The sequence below is a fragment of the Rhinoderma darwinii genome, chromosome 1, assembly GCF_050947455.1.
Source record: "Rhinoderma darwinii isolate aRhiDar2 chromosome 1, aRhiDar2.hap1, whole genome shotgun sequence".
Taxonomy (NCBI): domain Eukaryota; kingdom Metazoa; phylum Chordata; class Amphibia; order Anura; family Rhinodermatidae; genus Rhinoderma; species Rhinoderma darwinii.
Genome location: NC_134687.1, coordinates 30,783,198 through 30,789,069, shown reverse-complemented (window position 1 = coordinate 30,789,069; position 5,872 = coordinate 30,783,198).

Below are 5,872 nucleotides of genomic sequence, written 5' to 3'. Positions count from 1 at the left end.
AACCGAGCAGTTTGCATTGGTGCTCCTAAGACTAGTGACATGAAGGGTAAAGGGTGGTGGGTGGTGACAATTTATATTCAAGCATTAAATATGTTCCTTGTAAAAGCGACGGAGGATGAGAAGAAAATTGTAGGTTTTTGAATGGGGTCGTAGCAGGAAAATGATTCTTAGACGAGTTCACGCCGATTTTCATCCTGGGATTTAAGGTGCGCGGCCAAAGAGCAAGTCCTGTTTTGTACGTCATATTAGGATAAATGGAGTGAAATGATAATATTCTCGATGAAGCTACGAAGGGGCAGATTTTCCAGGGCGGTGTTCACATTGGAGCCTCCATCGCAGATCTTATCAAAAATGTCTGGCAAAATGATGGAAACCTCATAGAACCCATTAAAGTTGACCGGTTCCGTTGGGCACTGTTGGTTCCCGTCATGCGACATCCGGCACTTCCGTTTTTGTTTTTTTTAAATTTTTTATCTTTTACTATGATGAAACGGAAAAACTGAAAAATGAAAGCAGATGTGAATATAGCTTTAGGTCCTGTTCACACGGCGGGATTTTAGCAGCGGATTGCGCCACAAAATACCGCCTCCCATTCATTTCAATAGGAGTCGGATGCTTCTTTTTCCCGCTAGCTGATTTTTTTTTCAGTTAGCGGGAAAAAGAAGCGTCCTGCTCGATCTTCAGGCCCGAACCTCCCACTGAAGTCAATGGAAGGAGGAATCTTTCTTCCGATGGCAGGAGTAATTCTGCGGCGGATTTTGTGGCAGGACCTGCCACGCAGGTAGGGGGGGAAGTATGGAGTCGGCTCATGGGCTGTGTATTACAGCTGAAGCCCATCTCTAACGGCTGGTATTGGAGATAACTCAGATCCTGGTCGTATAACCACTTAAATGCCACAGTAAATCCATTGCGGAGTGTCGATGGTTGTCATGGCAGCCTAGGAGCCTAGTGAAAGCCCCCAGGTCTGCGATGTGGGTTCTCCTATTAAGCTCTTCTGGGGCAGGGATTAATAGGAGGCGGTAAAAATCGCAATATACCGCAATACATAGCTATTGCAGTGTATTTTACCAGCGATCGCTTGTTAACAATTGCTGAGGCGGCAAGGGTTAATTCAGCTGCATAAAAATATATATAAGTGTATTTCCCATTGAAATTAATTAGAAGCTGTTTGCCGGCTTATTTGAAGTGTATTTCAGCACGCAATTAGAGCGTTTTATGTGCCAAAATATACCATGTGATCATAGCCTAAGAGAAAAACCGTGCTTGTTGCCCATAGCAACCAATCAGAGCGCAGCATTGTGATTTGTTAGACAGTTTTGATAAATCTGCCCCAATGTTCTGTTTCTTTAGTACAGATAACAGTCCACGTCCACCACTCCCCCCCCCCCCACATCAAATTATCAATGCCTGTTGCCACCACTAGGGGCACATATGTAAATAACCACATACTGATTGCCCCTAGTGGTGGTAGCAGGCAGCTGAGTTTTCTACAAGTATGGATAAGTTTACAAGTAGCGAAAATCTGCAGCAAAAAAACAACTCGGAAATTGACCTGTGGCGCCGTTTTTTTAATCCGCATCATGTCAGTTGTATTTGCGTAATCGCTGCTTTTTTGTTGCGGGTTTTCACTATTGAATTCAATGGGGATGTAAACCCCGCAACAAATAGCAGATGTTGCGTTTTTTTGCGGAGGAAAAGCAGTGATTGCGTTGCAAATAATAAAATAAATCTTATACTTAAAATTATATAAAATTCTGTGTTTCTTCGTCCAGGTCGGCCGCCTGGGATGACGTTTTATCCCATGTGACCGCTGCAGCCAATCACAGGCTGCAGCGATCACATGGGATTAAACGTTTTCCCAGGAGGCTGGCCTGCAGGACGGCAGAGGGACGCATAAGTATCAAACTTTTTTTTTATGTGCAGTTTTCCGCAGCGAACATTACGGCCGAAAAACGTAACAATTTGCTGCGGTTTTTCAGCCGGAATTCCCTGTGGAGCCCAGGTCGGATACACTGTGTACTTTTACACAGCGTATTCGCCCTGTGTGAACATAGCCTATGTATGTAGGGGAACAAAGGGATCCCAGCAAGAAGTGAGAACATCTAAATATTGGGTAAAAAGAAGAAAGGAAAACATGAACTTATAATGGGGGAGGGAGGATAATAGGCGGCATCACCCATCTGTAGGCTATGTATTCAGTGGATCAGTAGAGCCTTATATTCATCAGTGTACTGAAGCTGCATCCATAAGAAGCATGTGGGTCTATAAGAGCCTGGTCCTCCATTCTCATAATATCTATGACCTTGTAGGAGAGTATTTTTGCCTTAAAGGGTCCTCCTATTTAAAAAGACTCAGCTAGTCGGGAGTCTTTAAGCCAAAATGATAGTCACCTATAAGTGGCGCTAGAGAGAACGTTTTCTGCCTTCTGGAGAACTGTTTTGCAGGGTTTTCCCACAAATAGAAGCTATGACAATTCGCTAGGATCCTAGAGGTCAGAAACAAAAGATGGGGACCCCTTAAGCACTTCACTTGCACATCACAGTGCCCAGGGACCGGCTCAATTTGAATAATTAATCTGCCCCATAATTCCGTTTCGTTGTAGCCTGAGACTGACAGTGTATAGTTACACTATTCTATATATATTTTTACAATTGATCCTTCTCATACTATTATCCATCCTTCCTCCGGTTCTAGTCATCAGGCAAATGTCAGCTGTCTACACATCGCAGCCAGAATGATGAAAAGGTCTGTTGAGTCACATTAAATCTGTACAACATCTTCCAAGACAAGTTACATGAGCTCTTGTGATGAGGTAAAGTAAATATTTAAGAGCAAAGACGTCAGACGAGAGCTGAATATAAATGTCATAACATTACGGAATCAGTCCTGCTGACCGCACCTACGGGCATTAAGTGGTCAATATGTCCATTGTCCGTTTTCACCGCCGTCCCTCTATCCTGGGCAGGCCATAGGAGTGTGTTACCTGTGCAGTCGCACAAGGTGGACATCACCTGTCACTACTGACGAGGGAGCCACAGGCACTGTATGATTGTATTATTTGGGTACTGTATGATTGTATTATTTGGGTACTGTATGATTGTATTATTTGGGCACTGTATGATTGTATTATTTGGGCACTGTATGATTGTATTATTTGGGTACTGTATGATTGTATTATTTGGGTACTGTATGATTGTATTATTTGGGTACTGTATGATTGTTTTATTTGGGCACTGTATGACTGTATTATATGGGCATTGTATAATTGTATTTTTTGGGAACTGTATGATTGTATTATTTGAGCACTGTATGATATTATTATTTTGGTACTGTATGATTGTATTATTTGGGCATTGTATGATTGTATTATTTGGGCACTGTATATTTGTATCTTTTGGGCACTGTATGATTGATTTATTTGGGCAATGTATGATTGTATTATTTGGGCATTGTATAATTGTATTATTTGGGCACTGTATAATTGTATTATTTTGGCACTATGATTGTATTATTTGGGTACTGTATGATTGTATTATTTTGGCACTGTATGATTGTATTATTTGGGCACTATATGATTGTATTATTTGGGTACTGTATGATTGTATTATTTGGGTACTGTATGATATTATTATTATTATTTGGGTACTGTATGATTGTATTATTTTGGCACTGTATGATTGTATTATTTGGGCACTGTATAATTGTATCTTTTGCGCACTGTATGATTGATTTATTTGGGCAATGTATGATTGTATTATTTTGGCACTGTATAATTGTATTATTTGGGCACTGTATAATTGTATCTTTTGCGCACTGTATGATTGATTTATTTGGGCAATGTATGATTGTATTATTTTGGCACTGTATAATTGTATTATTTGGGCACTGTATAATTGTATCTTTTGCGCACTGTATGATTGATTTATTTGGGCAATGTATGATTGTACTATTTGGGCATTGTATAATTTTATTATTTGGGCACTGTATAATTGTATTATTTTGGCACTATGATTGTATTATTTTGGTACTGTATGATATTTTTATTTGGGTACTGTATGATTGTATTATTTGGGCACTGTATAATTGTATCTTTTGCACACAGTATGATTGATTTATTTGGGCAATGTATGATTGTATTATTTGGGCACTGTATGATTGTATTATTTGGGCACTGTATAATTGTATCTTTTGCACACAGTATGATTGATTTATTTGGGCAATGTATGATTGTATTATTTGGGCACTGTATATTTGTATCTTTTGGGCACTGTATGATTGATTTATTTGGGCAATGTATGATTGTATTATTTGGGCATTGTATAATTGTATTATTTGGGCACTGTATAATTGTATTATTTTGGCACTATGATTGTTTTATTTGGGTACTGTATAATTGTATTATTTGGGTACTGTATGATATTATTATTTGGGTACTGTATGATTGTATTATTTTGTCACTGTATGATTGTATTATTTGGGCACTGTATAATTGTATCTTTTTGGCATTGTATGATTGATTTATTTGGGCAATGTATAATTGTATTATTTGGACACTGTATGATTTTATTATTTGGGCACTGTATAATTGTATCTTTTGCGCACTGTATGATTGATTTATTTGGGCAATGTATGATTTTATTATTTGGTCACTGTATGATGGTATAATTTGGGCACTATGATTGTATTATTTGGGTACTGTATGATTGTATTATTTGGGTACTGTATGATTGTATTATTTTGGCACTGTATGATTGTATTATTTGGGCACTATATGATTTTATTATTTGGATAATGTATGATTGTTTTATTTGGGCACTGTATAATTGTATATTTTGGGCACTGTATGATTGTTTTATTTTGGCACTGTATGATTGTATTATTTGGGCACTATATATACACCGTGAGGGGAGGGGCAATAATATAAAGTATAGATGATCAGCAGAATGTAGCACCCGACACAGCAACATTCATACACTTTTAGTAGTCTCTGGTACTGCAGCTCAGTACCATCATCCAAGCGCCTGTTCAATTGACTGGGCAGAGCTGCAGTACAAGACACAGCCATGGGTATATGAACGTCACTGTGTCGGATGTTGCAAAGAAAGGGCTGTGGTCCTGTTTTGCTGTTTGCTGGGGGTCCCAGGGTTTTCCCATAACCATTATTTCTCACCTTTCCACAGAATAGGTGATCTATATCTGATTGGTGTGGGTCCAACCGCTGGGACTCCTCCGATCACAAGAACGCGTTTACCTTGCCATTTCTGGGCGCCACGTAGGAATGGAGCAGTAGTGCGCATACTTGACCACCGCGCTATGAATTTCTATGGGGCTGCCGAGCGCTAACTTCGGCAGTCCCATAGAAATGAATAAAGCGGAGGCAGAGCATGCACCATACAGACCCCCACCGATCAGATATAGGTGGTAGGTGGATAGGTGATAAATATTGATTATGGGAAAACTCCTTTAAATATGTAGAGCGCTATCGTGTGCTATATTAGAATTTCATTGGCATCATAATAGTGTGAATTGAAAACAAGTCTCATGAATCTTTCACAGAATCACAGTCTAATTGTGATAGATTACAAATATGTAATATTTAGCAGAATGTGATTGTACAACATTTAAGAAAATTACCTCAGATAAACACAATCTCTACATTCATTAAATATGGAAGAGCTGCCTGCTTAAAATGCCAGAAAGTGCCGCTTTGTATAATCACAATGTCACACGTCTCTCTGGAAGCAGTTGTTCTAAGAATTAGATTCACTTGATGAAAATGACTCTTCCAGCTCCTGCTCATTATCCTCAGAGTCCTTGGGGCTTCTATAACTAGATACTTTATGAGGATGACGTCACACAGAATGGTCGTGGA